Genomic DNA, 18622 nt, shown 5'->3' with positions numbered 1-18622 from the left:
TTCTGCCGTTTAATGAATTTACCTCCCATAGTAATTTGCATCTTGTAAATTGATCAGTCTGTAACTTCTGAGAAAAAAGAAAAGGAGTACTAGTGGCACCTTAGAGACTAACCAATTTATTTGAGCATAAGCTTTCGTGAGCTACAGCCCACTTCATCGGGTTGAGTCTGATATAAAAAGCTACCTCTTTCAAATCAGATGATTTCATGTGGAGCTGAAAAGGAGTTACCCAGAAGGCAAAACTAGTTGCAAATAGTCATGAGTTTTCAAGTGTTATATGCCTAGTGTTTACTAAACAAATAAAAAAGGAGGTGGACCGGAATCTGGGTCCTCTGTTGACAAAGGACTGGGATTGCTATGAAAACTGGGACACAGATCCCAAGGGTTGGGCAGCATTGTAAGTCTGAGTGGAACCTAACTACCTGACACCTGGCGATATCATTGCTTAGGAACCTTTTTTTAAAGCCAATTAAGTTAAAACTGTGCAATTCCCCCCACTCCCACCCTGTCTGTCCCTCCCCGACTGGCTTAAAATTGTTTATATCAGTGCAAGTGAAACTGATGTAGAAACAGTTTTACATGAGTATACCTGTGTCCGCACTAAGGTGGGTGGGTGCGGAGGGGTGTGTATGTGAGCCCTAGGTTTGGATAGACCTACCAGACAGCTCTGTATTGTCTGGAAGGAAGATTTGGACGAACTGAGGACTATGGGAAGGGTAAATGAAGGAGGATGAAAACAAGTGTTCCCAGCCATACCCAAAAGGAGTGGGAGAATGTAGCTGAAATGCAAATGGTGCTAGGTCAAGTGGAATGAGGGATTGAGACTAGATGAGCTTGAATTCCTCACGTGCTCCCTTGATTCTGCTGTAGCCTAATTTTACAGCTACACATACCAACCATTGCCTGTGTGCTAAATGAAGTTGATTTTTAACTGTGGTTTACGCATACACATGTCCCTTGCAAAACAGATAAATCTAGCACGTGGACTACAAATGATGTACTCGCCCACCCTGCTGCTGTTTTATGACCACGCTTCCATGTTGCCCTGAATCCTGTGTTGTTTCATTGATGTTTGTTAGGTTTGGGTTGCGATTGAAGTTGTTGGTTTTGTTACAGAGAATGTTTCTGCAGAGATCCCTGTAGGATTCTCCTTGCTGAGTGGGTTTGATTTTTATTTCAATTGTTTTATAGACAAGCAGTTTTGTCCTTCTAATTTTCTTTTATACACACACAAGCATGCAGTGTGTAATGATAAAAGTTCTTTGAAGTGCCTGCTATTTCATATATGCATCCCGTTATTAAGCAGAGTTCTGGTTTTGTGTTTGTAAACATACAAACCTGCAGATATGTGTGTACATACACACACACTGAATACACACATTCATATAGAGATTCATGGTTCTGGTGGCCCCAAGGGACCATTAGATCATGTGTTCTGATCTGTCGCATATCACAGGCCATAGACTTCTGTCCGGTGTGTGTGTGTGTCCTGCACTAAAAGGCTTCAGCTTCAGAGCTAAGGTTGCTAGATGTCCTATCCCATCAACACAAACCCCGAAAAGCAAGGAAATAAAGGGCTACGTAAATCAGCTTTTCCAGCTACACTCCCACTCTTGGTTCCTCTCTTCAATCTCAGGTTTCAGATTAACAGCTGTGTTAGTCTGTATTCGCAAAAAGAAAAGGAGTACTTGTGGCACCTTAGAGACTAACCAATTTATTTGAGCATAAGCTTTCGTGAGCTTATGCTCAAATAAATTGGTTAGTCTCTAAGGTGCCACAAGTACTCCTTTTCTTTCTTCAATCTCAGTTACCTTCCATCTACCACACACAGCCTCCATTTCTCCGCTCTTTTCCGGAACAGCCAACCACCATCCATGTTTATCGGTTAAATGTTCCGTGTTCTGCTGACTAGTATAGGGTAGTGTGGCTTTTGTAAGTTACACCGTATGTAGCTCCGTATGGGTTTTTGAATCAGGGCGAATGAGGCTTGTGGGCAGATTGTGAGCTGTGGCTGTGAGAGAGATTTTTCTGTTATGTGAATTTGGCGACCAGTGCTTTTCGCTGGAAGTCGTCTTTAAGTAGAAGGTAGAGAATTGGAATCTGTGTGTGGGTGGTGTGTTGGTGGATTTTGTTTATGGTCAGAGTTAAGGCTCATTATGTTCATCTGGTTTTACAGGAAGAAGGTGGAGATGTGAGGGCTGTGGGTAAAGGAAGAGGGGAGTGGCTGAGGTTGAAAAGGGAAAGTGATGTCTGAGTTTTCAATAACTGAGCCATTTATCTCTTTGTTTTTTAGGATTTATGCAGGTGGGACAAGCAGGCCACGCACCTTATCTCAAAGTTAACAAAGATTTCTTCTGTGGGAATTTCTCACCTTTTTAAATCAAATGTCTGTTAATATTGAAGATTATTTACGTGGATGACTGTTGGCGGTGATATGTGTTATCTCCTATATGTTCTCCTGCAGAGCCCTCATATCTCCCATGCCCTCCTGAACATCCACACTGCTGTATTTCTCCCCCATATCTCCCTCTAGAGCCTGCTCATGCCTAGGCCTGGATTGCCCCAATGCTTCTCACAACTCTTCAGCATTATCCCCCCATCCTTGCATGCCCTTGCTTCCCTACAGAATACGTTAAATGATGAATAAAAGCAGGATGCAGGGGATGGGTGATTGTAAGCTTCAAGGTTGTGGGTGGGGACAAAGGAGGTCTGGGTGGGAATCTGAGAGGAGCCAGGTTGGGGCAGATCATGGGGCTGTAGGGTCTATTTTGTATGTGCAGGAGAGTTGGGGTGCGGGGGAGCACGGTGGTGGTTGGGGGAGCATGGAAAAAAGTGTGGCCTCAGCTTGGAGGAGTTTGGGGGATGGGGGAGGTTGAAACCGGGAGAGGACAAGCAGGGGAGATAGTGGATCTCCAGTATGTCACATGGAGATATCATCCTCCAGACCCTCAGAAATACTGGCTGGTCTGTTACACCTTGGATAGGGTAACATCACGGAACCTTCTTACACCCTTCTCACAGGGTATGTTTACACTGCAGCTAGGAGCATGCCTCCCAGCTGCAGTGTAGACCTACTATAGAGGTCCAAGTCTGTCCTTTTGCTGAATTAAAATGAAGAAGGTGAGGTTAGAGAGGGGTTAGATGGTAAAATTGGGTGTAGTCTATCTGCTATAGGAGTGGGTTGGGAATAATATGACTGAATCAGAACCTTGTGTGATAACTGACCATGGTATCGCAAGCAGATTAGTGCCACTGAGGAAAGTGACGTGCTCATTTTAAGCCGGAGATGTGAGGATTCCACTTGAAGAGGCTAGCAGATAGGTCCCTAATATCACAGCCACTGAGGCACAAAATGTCTCTGTGGATAAGAGGATGAAAAGAGAGAGAGAGAGAGAGATGGATGGGAAAGTACATTAACCAGAAGCAGGGTCAGGTGGCCCAGTATTTTCTCTTCTATTCAAGTGTGTCTGCTTCTCAGCCTCTAATGGTCAGTTCTCTCCCAAAGACCCCAAGGACCTGTCAGCTCTTTTGTTTTACTGCTTAGCCGGACACTGATGGGGTTCAGCTATGAAGGAAGGCAGTCAGTGTCATTTGCCACTCTTTCAGCATGTGGTGTATTGCTCCAAGCAGGCCCAAAGGAATTGTTGAACTGAAGCTAAATAAAGTAAGGATGACTTCCCGTCTTGTCTTTTCTGTTGATCTGCTGAGGTTGCTGCAGTTTTTAGATTGTTATTAACAATACACCAATAGTTAGTATTTAATAGAGTGTTTCCCCACTGCAGGAAGGCATTGAATTTACCCTTTGGATAATTATGATGATGATGATTAATTCACTGAGCACCTACAGTGGGGCTGATGCTTTACAGTTGGCCTTTGCCCCAAGGAGGTCATATCCAAAACCACCTGTTCAGTTACACATAGCACATCAGATGATTGCTCAAGTTTGAGATTTATTACATGTTATTCCCAAATGCCTGAAAGTGTGTTAGACTAAAGGCAAAGTCTTTTCCCCAGAGATCTTGCCCTTTGTGTATATTCCTGCTATTGATTTCCTCAGCATTGAAAGAGCTGGCTAATGGCTGAGTACAACACTACAGGGATTATGGCAAAATAGATTCTGCTCAGATTCCATGTCATAGAAATTGCTCACCGCCTCAGGTAGCCTGTAAAGATCCTCTTTCACACACAGAGGTGAGAGAGAGCTAGGAAAAATTGTCTTGTTGCTCTTTGATAGTTCTGTTGTAATAGTACTCAAAGATCCTGATCAAAGTCTGGGTCCGTTGTGCGGAGTGCCATAAAAATAGTTGAGAAGAAATAGGCCAAGGTTGTCAACAGTGACTAGTGATTTGTTGCATACCTTGATCTTTGAGAATCCAACTTAAGACACCTAAAGGGGGACTGATTTTCAGAAAACACTGAGCAACACCCAATCTCTAGAATTCAGGACCTTTATGGTGTGTCAAGTTGGTCACCCTAGAGGGAGGCATGTAAAATCACTAATCACTCCTGACAATCTTGTCCATAGTCCCGGCTCCAAAGAGCTTAAAACTTCACTTACTCTATCTTATTGCATCTTGTTTCTGTCAAGCAAACAGTAGGTGGGAAGGGATCCAAATTGTACTGGAAGCTCATGGAATATCTTTAATGGTGACATGAAAAGGATTTTTAAAAAATTGAGTTTCTCCCCTTTGTTGTTTCTTTATACATAAAAAAGATAGAAAGTGGCTCCCTCCCCCTCCAAAATAAGGTGGTTGTTTTTTGTTTTTTTTTTCATACATTCAAACTCCAGATTTTGCTAAGTGGGAGTCCGCTTGGATCAAAGCTGAGAGAGGTTTTCACACAATCCTGTGAGCTTTATAAGCAGCTAGTGCTCAGAGAGGATATCTCAGAGATATCTCCATGGTTAGGGCACCTGCCTAGGGCTTGAGAGCCATGGGTTTACTTCCCAGCTCTGCTGCAAACTTCCTGTGAGACTGTAGACACTTAGAGTGAAATTTTCAGAAGCATCTAAGTGACTTAGGAACCCTAGGGCCAGTTTGTTCCTAAAATGTCGTACTGGCATAATTTTGTCAGTAGGGTGACTTTAATTGGAGTTGTGCCCCTAAATCACTTAAATGCTTTGGAAAATTTGCCTCTGTCTCTGAGCCTCACTTCCCCACCTGTGCAATGAGGATAGTAGCACTTTCTTCACAACTCTCCTGTGAGGTAAGATACAGATGTTGGACTGCGAGGCACTCAGTAGAGTTATGGGGGCCACATAGTGCAGTACATAGTACGTAGCAGGTACATAGTACATAGTAGATGCTGGGACTGGACGGCAGGGGATGAATCACTCAATAATTGCCCTGTTCCTTCCCCCGATGCATCTGGCACTGGCCACTGTTGGAAGACAGGATACAGGGCTGGCTGGACCCAGTATGGCCATTCTTCTGTTTCTTGGGTGTTGCTGATCCTTGCTTTGGCTGGCACTATGGGAAGTGCTAGTTTTCCAAGGGTTAATGAATTCATGATGAGCCAGTGATACAGGCTTTGAACCCAGTTGTACTGCCATGCTCCACTGCAAATCTTTTTATTTAAGATGTTCCTTTCATGGAGTTTCAAATGGCACCCACGTAGGATTGAAATCGAAATCTCCAGGAGAGGTTAGGCCAATTTCACTTGAGGTTTTCGTTGTGGTTTCTTTTTTGGGGAATCAAGGAGCTAAAATAACCAAGGTCAGCACCTGGCTTGGAGCTACCAGTTAAGCTCCTCTCGGGGATAGTGGTGTTGAGTTACATTGTGTGTGTAATTCATGCATTGTGACGGTTACTAAATAATCCAGTAAAACGAGAGCAAAAGGGATGGGAAAGTTATGAAAACTTTGTGCTGTAATCCAAGATGAGAAGATTGCTCTTGGAGCTCTGTTTACGTTTCAGGATTATCTGTTCTCTTCAGAAAACATATGTTAGAACAGATAATTGTTATCCAAAATCTTGAATAATAATAATTAATAATAATTTTAAAAAGTTTTAGCTCTAATAAAGAGTACACTAATCTTCACCATTCAACAGACCTTCTTCCATGCCCTCCCTTCATTTCCACCATGTTGTCGATGTAAATTATAAGCTTTTGGGTGCAGTGATCCTGTCTGTAAAGTGACTAATATACTGTTGGCCATATAGAAATAATAAATATTGTCTAGTATTTTAGTAGTGTTTTCCCAGAAGGCTCCTGGAGTGCTTTACAGCTTTTGTATATACAGTATGTGCATATGTTTTCTCTGGGGAACGACACCATTCCATGCCAACAGTGTTTTCATGTAGGCAAAAAGGAATTGTCCCTGTAAGAATTTGACCAAGACACTGGGGCTACATCCTTATCTCTTGCTAAATGGGTCAGGGGCTCTTTAAGGATTTTGATATCCGGGCCATAGCTTACATCTTATCTTAAAAATAGTTCCTCCAGCAGAACAATGCTCCTTGACACCATGCTAGGACAGTGCTACAGTAGTGATGCAAGGGGAGGAATACTCCCTACTGAACCCTAATATCTCTAGCCCCTGTGTTTTCCTTGAAGAACTCTCATGAAAGTACAGATGAGGCCTGACCTTAGCTTACGGATCTGACTAGATCACTGTCCAAGTGGTATGTGTGGCTTCAGGCCAAGCATATCCACATTTTGAAATATAGTTACAACTGGAAATAACTTTCCATGATTTCATAATTAGATTTGGTAATCTTCTTTAATTTATTTTTTATCCTCCCCTGCCCCCCCCACCCCACCCATCCCCTTATTTTTATCTATATAAAACACCACCACTTCTTGTTCATGCTGTCACTTTGGATCTCGCTGACACTTTGATTGTAAGGATGACTCTTGATGCTTCAGACGTAGGTAAAAGCTCCTTTGTAGGGCACCTGTTTGTGCAGCACGAGACCATGGTGAAGTGTAGAGGGTTTACGTCCACCTCTTTCAGTCAGGAAAGATAACAGAGGGACTGCATTGGTGGCTCAGGGAGAGAGATTCGGATGGATGTGGGGTGACTTCTGGCTGTGGAATCGGATGGGACTAAGTGAAGGTTAGGAGAGAAGGATGGTGGGGGTGGGGGAGAGTATGTGGATGTGAGGTTTAGGAAAAGGGAGGATGGAAACAACTCAGTGGAAGCCCAAGAGGGAAACTTTGAATTGGAGGTGGGGGTGGATACTAGTAGGGACCCTGTTGCGTTGTTGTCTCGAAGGAAAATTACAGATCTCATTATTATTCATTTGTATTATGGTAATCCCTAAGGACCCCAAACACAGCCAACCCGTTGTGCTAGGCACTGTACAGTGGGAGTCCCTGCCCCAAGGAGCTTACAGTCTAGATCGGTGGTGGGCAGCCTGTGGCCTGTCAGGGTAATCTGCTGGCGGGCCGCAAGACAGTGTTTACACTGACTGTCCGCAGCCACAGCCGCCCACAGCTCCCAGTGTCTGCAGTTTACCGTTCCCAGCCAACGGGAGCTGCAGGCGGCTGTGCCTGCAGAGGGTCAGTATAAACACTGTCTCACGGCCTGCCAGCGGATTACCCTGGCGGGCTGCAGGTTACCCGCCACTGATCTAGATAGACAGAACAGAGATAGGGTTGCGGTGGAGTGGGGAAGGGACATAAGACACAAACAGTGTGAACAATGGGAGAGTTCAGAAACGTCACATTGATTCTGATATTTTTGTTGGTTTCTTGACTTTTTTGGGGTGGGGTTTAGTTGAGAGGGAATTGGGATAAATGGAAAGACAAAAAAGAAGGGAGTGGTCAGAGGGCTTGTGGGGGATGGGGAGAGCACGGAGTGAGGCTGAAGTGAAGTTAGTATGAGTCGGGGTGGGAGGGAGTTGGTGCAAGTAGCCAATCCGCACAGGAGAAAGAATGTCCAGGGTATATCACGAAAAAAGCCATTGGGCACGAATGACCCTATCAGTGTCCAATGGTCACTGCTGGAGCAGCTTGTCGTTGCTCTTATGGGCTGGACTCTTGGTGACTTTTCCCAACAGTTACTTTCTTCCCGGAGCTCATGTTGCTGGTGGGAGGTAGGATGGGGTGGGGTGAGAGTCTGAGTCTGTCACAGCATTCTGGGGACCTCTCCCCCCCCCGATGTTTATGGAAGTGGGAGGTTTTTTTAAGGAGACTGTAAGTGAGAGGAATTTCACAGTGGTCCAAACGTGGGGTTCTGAATGGGCCAATAGAAGTTTCACCAGGCAATGGGTCAAGGTAAGGATGGAGTCTGGCAGTGTGTCAGTAGGCAGGCTTATTGGTGAGGGAGAAATGGAAGGTAAAAGAGCATTCACCAACGTTTTTTTTTTTTAAAAACAAAGTAATATATAGAGCAAAGTGAAAGTCTGAGTGATGTAAAGGGGCTTCAGTGTAGGTGAGAATGTGGCCCACTACTGCTTGTACAAGGTACTTCTGTCCTTCAATCACGCTAAAGCCGCTCCCCCTCCCCCCCCCCCCCGCATTCTAGCAGGCCAACATTGCTAAGTTATAGGCAGACAAGGAAGAAACTAGAGTCCTGCATTCCTGTACTGAGTACCTACAAATATGTTACACAAAAAAAGTCAAGAATGGATTCTGGAAAGGTGAAGGGGGTTGATTTGTCTCTGTCTGAGAGAGAGTGTGGTTTAGGAACAGGGGTGGGAGCCAGGAACTTGAGCAAGTCAATTAACCTTTCTAGCTTCATCTTCATAATGACTTTTTTTTTTAGTTTTTTTTAGTTTTTTTTTTTAAACTATGTGCTTAGCTAAACACTTGCAACCAACACATGATAAAATCCTACTAGTGTAGACAAGACAGTTGTTGTCTATGTTAGCAGGTCAAGGTGAACGCTATCTGTGTCTGTTAGCCCTTCTGTAAAATTGGTTTGAGACCCAGCACTTAGGGATATTGTGAAACTCTGGGCTTGTGTACACAGGGAAATTTACCAGAATAATTATACATATATGTACAGTTATGCTGCTGTATCTATACCAGTATAACACCCCATGTGGACACTCTTGTTCCAGAATAAGAGAACCATTTTCCAGTTTAATTTAGGCCATTTACAATAAGTGTGTCCACATGGAGAGCTATAGTGCTATAACTACCATGGTCAATATCCTCAAGTAGACAAGCCCTTAGTCAGCTTGAATAGTTTTTGGACATCCTTAGCTGAAGAAGGCTGTTGTGTAATGGTGACAGCTGTGTGCTGTCATGATGGGGATCCTTCTTAATCCAGAGGGAGCATAGAGCTCATCCTCTGTAAACCCTCCTCTGTCTGTTTTTCTGAGAGCCTGAGGGCTCGTCTACACTACAGTTGCTACCTCAGCATGGCTGTACCAACGTAGCCATGCTGCTGTAGAGTTCTCCCATTGGCATAATTACGCCACCTCCCCGAGTGTCGGCAGCTGTGTTGGTAGGAGAGCTTCTCCCACCGACAAAGCGCTGTCCACACCAGCGTGTCGGGCGGTGTAACTCTCATCGCTCGGGGTGTGTGTGTGTGTGGCTTTTCCACATCCCTGAGCGACTTAAGTTATACCGAAATAAGCGCTGGTGTGTACAAGCCCTTAGTCCAGTGGTTCTCAACCTGGGGTGCAGTCAGCACACAGCTGCAGCCCGTGTGACATCCTCAGGGCCGCACAGGTAGTCTCGACTGTGGGCTGCACATGTGGCCTACAATGGTAAATAGGTTGAGAACCACTGCCTTAGTCAGAGCACTCTTCCTCAAACCCACGGAGAAGATGTACAGACTCTGAGGCCGAAGTCATTGTCATTGTATGAATCATTGAGAAAGTTAGGATGAAGGTGATGGTTACATGTATAAGTCCCAGGGTGTCACATCTAACATGCACCTGAGATCCAGTAGCTGGTCTGTGGAGCAGACGACCAGTGGTCATTCCCAAAGCTGGCTTTCCCACACTACGGGGCCCAGGGATGTTGCCAAGCCAGTCCAAGTTCAGGGTAAATGTGCTGTTCTGTACAAGGATTTGCTCTGGAGTCAGCTGTCAACCTGGTGATTACCCCACCTCAGAGACAACTTTGAAAGTTGTGGTTTAAAAACCTGAGATGTGCCTTTGTTCTCAAGCCAAAATCAAATACTTGAAGATGGCTTTAATTCAGCCACCCTCCTGGGTCATAAGGAGGGTACTGGGGACTTCTCTAGGTATGGAGTATGTAAAACTCCCCCCACCCTCCAGTTGGCTTTGGCTGATTCTGATTGCTGTGGTGCAATGGGTTGAATGACTGGGATTGGAAGTTTTGCACTTGCATCAATGGCCCTTCTGATTAAACTCAATTTTGTTAACCTTTCCCCTCCTCTGAAATTCCTCAGTAGTTCAGGAAAAGCAACAAATCCCAGCAGCCAGACATCTTTCTTCTGTTGCTAAGGCTGCTTTTCTTCTCTGGGTAACTGTGTTGAGTCTTGCTGTGAAAATTGCAATTTATTTTTCATTCTGAAGGTTATTTTCCCCCCGTACCCAGTTCACGTGACTCTAATTATGAATAACCATTTCCAAGGCCAATACTGGAGAATTGCCCCTTTCTTTTTTTAAAGCAATATCACTCAAGATCCTAGCAGCATGAAAGCCTAGTACCAGAGGCTAAACTGGATTCCAGCCTCATCCAGCACTGGCTCGACATTCAGAAGAAGACAAAGGCCTGGTTTAAATCGGTGCTGAGCACATGCAGTGCCCAGTGATTTTAATTGGTGCTGTGGGTGCTCAGACCCTCTACGTGTATCGTATTATTGATTTTGATGTACACACATTACACTACTCCCATGGAAAGGCAGACCTACTATTTACTCTCATACACCGCTTGGTGGATTAAAACGTTAAAACTAGGGCTGTTGATTAATCACACTTAACTCACGTGATTAAAAAAAAATCGTGATTTAAAAAGTTAATTGTGATTAATTGCAGTTTGAATCACATTGTTAAACAATAGAATACCAATTGAAATGTATTAAATATTTTTGGGTGTTTTTCTACATTTTAAAGTATATTGATTTCAATTACAACAAGAATACAAAGCGTACAATGCTTACTTTGTTGTCTTTATTACAAATATTTGCACTGTAAAAATGACAAACAAAAGTAATAATATTTTTCAGTTCACCTCATACAAGTACCGTAGTGAAATCTCCTTATCGTGAAAGCACAACTTACAAATGTAGATTTTTTTTGTTACATAACTGCACTCAAAAACAAAACAATGTAAAACTTTAGCGCCTACAAGTCCACTAAGTCCTACTTCTTGTTCAGCCAATCACTAAGAGAAACAAGTTTGTTTACCGTTACGGGAGGTAATGCTGCCCGCTTCTTACTTACAATATCCCCTGAAAGTGAGAACAGTCGTTTGCATGGCACTTCTGTAGCCGGCATTGCAAGGTATTTACGTTCCAGATATGCTAAACATTCATATGCCTCTTCATGCTTCAGCCACCATTCCAGAGGACATGTTTCCATGCTGATGACACTCGTTTAAAAAAATGTGTTAATTAAATTTGTGACTGAACTCCTTGGGGGACAATTTTATGTCTCCTGCTCTGTTTTACACCTGCATTCTGCCATATATTTCATGTTATAGCAGTCTCGGATGATGACCCAGCATGTTGTTCGTTTTAAGAACTCTTTCACTGCAGGTTTGACAAAACGTAAAAAAGGTACCAATGTGGGATTTCTAAAGATAGGTACAGCACTTGACCCAAGATTTAAGAATCTGAAGTGCCTTCCAAAATCTCAGAGGGACGGGAGTTGGCGCATGCTTTCAGAAGTTTTAAAAGAGCAGCACTCTTTTGCGGAAACTGCAGATCCTGAACCACCAAAAAAGAAAATCAATCTTCTGATGATGGCATCTGACTCATGATGATGAAAATGAACATATGTTGGTCTCCACTGCTTTGGATCGTTATTGAGCAGAACCCAACATCAGTATGAACACAGGTCCTCTGGATTGGTGGTTGAAGCTTGAAGGGACATTTGAATCTCTAGCATGTTTGTCACGTAAATATTTTGCAACGCCGGCTACAACAGTGCCATGCGAACATCTGTTCTCACTTTCAGGTGAAATTGTAAACAAGAAGCGAGCAGTATTATCTCCTGGAAATGTAAACAAACTTGTTTGTCTGTCTGAGCGATTGTCTAAACAAGAAGTAGACTTGCTGGATCTAAAATTTTACATTTTGTTTTATTTTTGAATGCAGAGGTTTTTTTGTACATAATTCTACATTTGTAAGTTGAACTTTCATGATAGATATTGCACTCAATACTTGTATAAGTGAATTGAAAAATACTATTTCTTTTATTTTTTTTAAAGTGCAAATATTTGTAATAAAAAATAAATATAAAGCAAGTACTGTACACTTTGTATTCTGTGTTGTAATTGAAATCAATATATTTTAAAATGTGGAAAATATCCAAAAATATTTATATAAATAGTATTCTGTTCTTGTTTAGCAGCATGATTAATCGTGATTAATTTTTTAATCGTGCGATTAATCGCGATTAATTGTTTTAATCGCTTGACAGCCCTAGTTAAAACTTTTCTCACTCACACCATTGTAATTCGGGCATACTCCACTGAAATCAGAGGAGTTGCACCCCTGTAAAAATGGTGTGAGTGAGAAGAGAATCAGTCTTGTGAGTTTAACAGTCACTTGGGCCATGTCTACATTTGAAAGGGTTTCCAGTGTATTTATACAAGCAAACCCTGTAGTGTAGAGACAGCTTGTACTGGCAAAAAGTGCTTTTTCTGGCGTAGTCTGTACTGGTTTCCTGCACTAAATAAGTTACATGGTTAAAAACACTTTTATGTCAGTATAACCACATGTACATTAGGACTTTTGCAAAAACTCACACCCCTCACCAACATTGCTTTCCCAGCAAAAGTTTTTGGTTGTAGCTCTAGCCTAAGAAAATCCTACAAATAAAGAAGATCAGCTTCACTAAAATGTCATTTTTTGCTTTGTGCGCTCTCTCCATAATTTTGTTTCTGTCTCCAGGTTCATGCATTTCAGGGTCTTTCTGCAAAAGATTTCAGCCAAAGAGAGAAAAAAGAAAATGAAAGTTGCTGAGCTACTGTGTTGGATTCTTTCCTGGGCTGTTTCCCAGTCAGCCAGGTACACTGACCTTGGATCAGCTTTCCATCAGGTAAGAGATTTTGCTCCTGAAAGAATTCAGCAAAGGTGAAAATGTTCTTAATCCCTGATTTTTCTTATGGCAGGATGTTTGTCATTGTCCACTGCTAATTTGAGGAATGCTCAGATAAAGAATTCTGAAAGGGACATTTTGCAACTTCCCTTTTATGTTGGTTAGGGTGTGATTTTATTTTTTTTAGTTATATTGGTACAGCCCAGATGCCATATACCGCATAGTTTATTCCCCACCCCATACAGGAATAAACTATACTCGTGTAATTGCACCTACACTAGCTGGGGTGAGGGGGTCTGTGTGTGAAGAGGGGAGGTTATACTGCTTTAGTTAAATTGATATAGTTAAAGTGGTACAGTTTTTGAGTGTCGACAAGTCCCTGGCTTGCTAAATCCCCTTTGAAGTTGGTTCTTGCTTCTCACGCTTTCCAGTGGCCACACTTTGAATTTTGTAGTTTTATGGTTCTCCAGTATGGTTTCCTTTTGGTTGGCTTCTTTTTCTGCGTAATTGCCTCATGATGCGAGCAAGAGGTGTCCACGGTTCTGGTGCTAGGGTTTCATTAGGTGCTGCTACAGTGAGACGAGGGATTTACAGACTGTATTATCATGAGTCACGCTATAATGGATTAACAGTTTTTGGTGGAGTTTCTGTAAACTTTTTGGTTAGGTGGATGGTGGCATGTAAAAAGAACACAGGTATTTTAGAATCTAGAGGATCTTCATCACCAGACTATGATCATTTTAAACCAAAGTCGGTTTTCAAATTTCTCTGCAAACAGTGGACACCGTTTCAGTGGAACTGCTCGAAAAGAACAACTTTTTTTCCCCTTGGAATACGTTCGAGGCCCCTCGAATTGAGAACAACTTTTATTAGTAATGTTGGCTGTTCCCATTGAATTAGCCATCCAGAAACATGTAGCAAACTGAATGCTGGCTGGCAAAATGTCCCACATTTCTGGTAATGTGAATTTCTGCACTGAAAATCATTGTGTAACTTTTCCCCAATCAGTGGGTAAAGTAGATCGAAATAGGAGTGGCAGTTTTTGGCAGTTTGGTGGCTGTTGTTACAAGATTCTGTGTTAGTGATGATAGGATACAGGAAGGGGAAGGGCCTGGGGACCCTTTATGGTTTCTATAACACTGCTATCACTGTAGTGTCTGAGCATTTAGACAAACAGGAGGAGAATGGTGTCCAAAAGAAACTTGCGTCCCTAACCCGTAGGCTCGGTGCAAGCAATATGTCTGGGTGTGCGGTGTATATAAACAATGCCATTTAGACTTGATCAGGGTGCAGAACCTATGAGCAAAAATAGAAGCTCTGGGGATTTTTGCCCCCAGATGTTGAAATGCCTGATGCAATTTCCTGCACTTTAGAAGATCTAAAGACATTTCAAAAGAGGAATTTTATGCAACATTTTAATGTTTTATGCGTTTATTTATCTGTCTGGAAGCAAAGGGTGGGGGACAGCTGTTCCTTTAGATGAGGTGGTTATAGAATTCCCAGCAGGGGATCTTCTCCCATCAGATGCTGCTGCGCTACCTACTGATTGCAAAGCTGGGAGCCCAGAAGCTGCCCAGTCAGTCTCCCGCTCCTTTTGCTAACCCCAGGTCAGATCCCCCTGCCTGATGAGCTCTCCCTTTATCAGCCAAGGAGGAGGGATGTGGGGGGAGCTGAGTTCACCCAGTTGCTCAGCAGAGGGAGGGGCACATGCTCTCTCTGCCCTTAGCAGGGAAGGGGAGATGTGCTTCCCCATGGGCGGTACATGAACCGCTGGCTGGGGGAGGCTATCCCCCATCCCCGCCCCTTCCACACCCAGACTAGAGGCCCCCCACTGCACCACTGGCCCCCACACCCCAGGCTAGGGCGCCCCCCCCCCAGCCCCTTAGTACTGGGAGGGCAGACGCCATGGCCCCAGCCTGAGCCGGGGCCACCACACAGGGGTACTGGAGTCACATCACAGAGCGGGAAGCGGGGGGTGGGGGAGGGATTGGGGGGGAGCATGGGGGGAGGCACAGCCTGGCTGTCGGGGGATGCACAGCCTATGGTACCTGCCACCCATGTGCTTCCCCTTCCTTGAACTCTGATCATAGCTCCTGGGAGATTTTGATTACTAAACAGAGACCGCTATTTTGTCATCTGTCTGAAATAATCCTGCTCCCATTTGCTTCTCACTATTGAGAGAGAGGGAAATGCTTCCCCACAGTTGTTAGCCCAGCCCTGTGCGCTTTCCACAGATAGGCCCCTCTCAGCATGAGCAAACTCCAGAAGCAGGATTATGATATCTTGGCATTAGTAGCTGGGCATTTCAGACATCTGGGATGAGGAGCAAAGTGGGTACGGTTCGGTTTTTACTTGTTTGTGAAGGCTAGGGAGGGTCCAGGACCACAACACCCTTATGCTTGGAGGAAATTTTGGTTCTGGAGCCCAAATGAGCTGGGCAGGCCACGGCTAAACCCTGGATATGAAAATCCCTTTAAATCTGAACTATGTGGAAGTTTGGATGCAATTCCTGCTCTGAACTCTGCAGCTTAGGTCTGTCTCCATAGTGTATGAACCAGAGGATTGCATCCAAACTGCCATACTCTGGGAAAGTTCTAATCTGGGATCTGCCAACCCTAGCTCAGGCCTGTCTTTCTGGAGAACAGAATGCAAGCTACCTGTCCAAAACGTCTGGGTGTGGCCCCAGGCTGGGGTATGTTGGATGGATGTCAGTGAAGGGGCAGACATGTCGCATGCCTGCCTTTTGATGACTGCTCCAAGCCACTATTAGCTTATGGCATGGTGCTGCCTTGGTAACATGTCGCAGCTGAAAAGCACACAATGGTGTTAACAGGATAGCTGGGGCAGGATTTATCTTGTCAATTATCTACAAAGGGCTCAAATTACCAGGTTCATGTTACCATGTTATCTCAACACTTTCTGCATGATGGACCTGGGATTTCAACACTTTCTGAACGATTAGTTTGCCTCAGGCTCTGCATCCTCCTTCCCAGAGCTCCCCTTTGGTCAGCGTCATATTTATCTGGTTTATTTTTTTAAAAGGAATTCCCCCCTCAATTTCGGCACACTCATCATAACATAAACAAGCTGGTATTTTGTACTGCTGAGTGTGTGTGTATTCCCTCCCTCTATAAAGTTTATCCACAGAGGACAGTAGTCTACTACAACCACTAGTCAGGGGATTTAGGACTTTAGCTCAGGCTGTGTAGAGGCTCATGTTCTTAGCTTAGGTCCTGGGTTTGATCCCTGATGGTGACCAAGATCTTGGTGATTACAGTTGTGCTTTCCAAAATGTTCAATAGATATGGTGTTGATGTTGAATATATTTCCAGACTCAATGTGGATTTATTCTCCTGTGGTAAGTGGAACCTGTCAAGACTTCTGCAAAGATATATTAAAGTTTTACCAAGAATTTTAGGTTGGAACAAACAGATTGCATGTAAAATCCAGGAGTACACTAGCCAAAAATTCTACAAAGAAAACTACTTCGGGATCAGGGGCATAGCTTCTGTTGAGCCCAGTTACAATGCAAAGCCCTGTCCCTGCAATCAGGTCTGCATGGACAGACCTCCGTCCACACACATTCAATAGCCAGGTTGTTGCATAAATTACCCATGTTTAGAATGAAGTTAAATGTTGCTCCACAGTCAAGTCTTTGTCAATTTACTGTCTTGTGTTAATAAAGTATAGTGTCAACTTTTGAAGGTATTAATAGCACAGACCTGTGTGAAATCCAGAAGTGTCCCGCTTAACTATTTAGAGATGGCCGGGTGTGCCTGTGTTCTGCATGCTGATGAGGAACCCTCATTAAAAACAGCCCATTGTTCATTTTCAGAGAGGTGGTCTTGTTTCTGTTAGTGCTACAAAGCTGTCCTTTTTCTCACTTTACACTGGTTTCAAGGTGTGCCATTAGCTTTAGCTTTGGAATGTTTTGCATTTTTAAGAAGTTGGGTTAAAACTACACTTCGAGAAGATCAGCAAGTTTGCCTCCAGGGTTTATATTTCCTTCTGTAGAAGATTTTTATTAAAATATCGTATTTGCAAAAGATGGAAGATTGCTAAACCCATCTCCAGACCTCCAACACAACTTCTGTTTATGGGGTCCAGGGCTGTATATTGGCTAGAGCACAGGACTTGGGGCAGGAGATCTGGATCTTTTTCACCCTTGCTTAATGATAGGTTTCAGAGTAGTAACCGTGTTAGTCTGTATCCGCGAAAAGAAAAGGAGTACTTGTGGCACCTTAGAGACTAACAAATTTATTTGAGCATAAGCTTTAAATTTGTTAGTCTCTAAGGTGCCACAAGTACGCCTTTTCTTTTCACCCTTGCTGTTTGACATTGAGCAAGCCACTGCTTGCTGCAGAGTTAACTTGGGTGATTGACACCAGGGTCTGAGTCACCTGGGCTAGCCTAGTTTGGGTATGAGCAGACACGCTGCAAAGCCCTGCCTGGGTTATTCTCTTCACTGATTGCACCCCTGTGGTAGGACTTGTAAGGGCACATCCCTTGGTTCTCTGTACTGTAGTAAGCTGAGCCGCTCTGATTCTTTCCCAGTGAATGTCTGTCCTGCTGGGCACACGGGCAGTTATGGAAAAGCACTGCAGGACTGTCCGCACTTAAATGGTTTAGCCCAGAGGTGGGCAAACTACCTCCTGTTGGCCAGATCCAGCCCGCTGGACCCTCCTGTCTGGCCCCTGAGCTCCTGGCCCGGGAGGCTTGCCCCCAGCGCTGCCCCCCCCCCCCCCCGCGCTGTCCCCCTTCCTCGCAGCCTCAGCTCCCTGCGCAATGCTCTGGACCGGACCGGGGGGGGGGGGGGGGCTGTGAGCTCCTGGGGCGGGGCAGCGCAGCTGCAGAGCCCGGCCTGACCCGGTGCTCTGTGCTGCGCGGTGCGTGGCTGGCTCCAGCCAGACGGTGCAGCTGCCTCCACACCACCAGCTACTGGTGCTCCAGGCAGCGCGGTAAGGGGGCAGGGAGCAGGGGGGGTTGGATAGAGGGCAGGGGAGTTCGGAGGGTGGTTAGGGACTGGAGGTGTGGATAGGGGTCGGGGAACAGGAGGGTTGGATGGGGCAGGGGTCCCGGGGGGGCAGTCAGGAAGGAGAGGAGGGGTAGCGGGGGGCAGTCAGGGGCAGGGGTTCTGGGGGCGGTCAGGGGACAGGGAGTAGGAGGGGTGGATGGGGTAGGGGTCCCGGGGGGGGGGGGCGGTCAGGAATGAGAGGAGGAGTTGGATGGGGTGGCAGGGGACAGGGAGAAGGGGTGGTTGCATGGGGCAGGGGTTCGGGGGGGCAGTCAGGAAGGAGAGGGGTTGGATGGGGCGGTGGGAGGTCCGGGGGTGGTCAGGGAGAAGGGGTGGTTGGATAGCGTGGGGGGTCTGGGGGCAGTCCAGGGGACAGAGTGGGGGTGTGCATGGGTGGGGCAGGGGTCCCGGGGGGCTTTCAGGGAACGGGGGGGTGGGGTTGGATGGGGCAGCAGTCCCGGGGGGGCTGTCAGAGGGC

At 45.0% G+C, this 18622-nt stretch overlaps 1 long non-coding RNA gene across 2 annotated transcripts in view; it reads left to right on the top strand.

The window, feature by feature from the left end:
- Positions 1–18622, top strand: part of LOC114018506 — a 241240-nt gene that overhangs the window by 123037 nt on the left and 99581 nt on the right. For both annotated transcript variants that reach the window (XR_006288351.1, XR_003563816.3), the window contains one exon: positions 12983–13130. This is a non-coding gene — a long non-coding RNA (uncharacterized LOC114018506). The remainder of the gene's footprint in view (positions 1–12982; positions 13131–18622) is intronic.

The sequence above is a fragment of the Chelonia mydas genome, chromosome 2 (genome assembly GCF_015237465.2).
Source record: "Chelonia mydas isolate rCheMyd1 chromosome 2, rCheMyd1.pri.v2, whole genome shotgun sequence".
Lineage (NCBI taxonomy): Eukaryota > Metazoa > Chordata > Testudines > Cheloniidae > Chelonia > Chelonia mydas.
The sequence above is the reverse complement of the archived record's forward strand: the minus strand, read 5'-3'. Positions and strand labels throughout refer to the sequence as shown.